The 797-nt window shown below is 41.9% G+C and overlaps 1 non-coding gene across 1 annotated transcript; it reads left to right on the top strand.

Moving 5' to 3' along the window:
* The first annotated feature begins 364 nt into the window (after nt 1-364).
* On the top strand, nt 365-471 carry LOC114036081. The gene has a single exon (XR_003568293.1). It is a non-coding gene; the product is annotated as a U6 spliceosomal RNA (small nuclear RNA).
* The last annotated feature ends 326 nt before the right edge of the window (nt 472-797 follow it).

Below are 797 nucleotides of genomic sequence, written 5' to 3' on the forward strand. Positions count from 1 at the left end.
GAATCAGCACCCAAAGCTCTGAGATAGGGATGCAACACCAGGATACCCATAGCTAATCAACGATTCAACCTCCTGCCCAGGCCAGCAACTAAGGACCTAGAGCATGTTGACTCAGCATCCAGAGCCCTAAGCACGGAGTCACCTAAAGTAGACCCTGAATTCAGGATCTCACCCAGAAAAGCAGCAAAAGGGAAGAGGTTTTCCAGAAGGGCTGGGAGCACAAACTCAGCTTTTTACCAGTTAGGCGCCAAAGTCTGATTATCCAGAGCAAGTCCTTGGAAGGATAACTAAACAACAAAGATGAAGACCTGTTATGAGACCAGGGATACCCAAGATAAAAACCCAAAAGAAGAAAATAAATCCAGTGCTTGCTTCGGTAGCATATATACTAAAATTGGAATGATACAGAGAAGATTAGCATGGCCCCTACACAAGGATGACACACAGATTCGTGAAGCATTCCATATTTTTTGGGCAGCTAGCTGGTGCAGTGGATAGAGCTTCAGCCTTGGCGTCAGGAGGACCTGAGTTCAAATCTGACCTCAGATACTTGACACTAGCTGTGTGACTCTTGGCAAGTCACTTAACCCCGACTGCTCCACCAAAAAGCAAATAAATAAATCCAAAATTCCTACAAGTATATCCCAAAAGAAAAACATAGTTTCCACCACAAAATCAATTATAATTCCCAGAAGAAATGTTGAATTTTAAAAATTAGTTTTAAAATGGTATAAATGAAATGAGAATGGCAGAGAAAAGAATTGAAGAAGCAATGAAGGAGAAGACTCCTATAAAGG

Source organism: Vombatus ursinus, unplaced genomic scaffold (genome assembly GCF_900497805.2).
Source record: "Vombatus ursinus unplaced genomic scaffold, bare-nosed wombat genome assembly UNPS02009573.1, whole genome shotgun sequence".
Taxonomy (NCBI): domain Eukaryota; kingdom Metazoa; phylum Chordata; class Mammalia; order Diprotodontia; family Vombatidae; genus Vombatus; species Vombatus ursinus.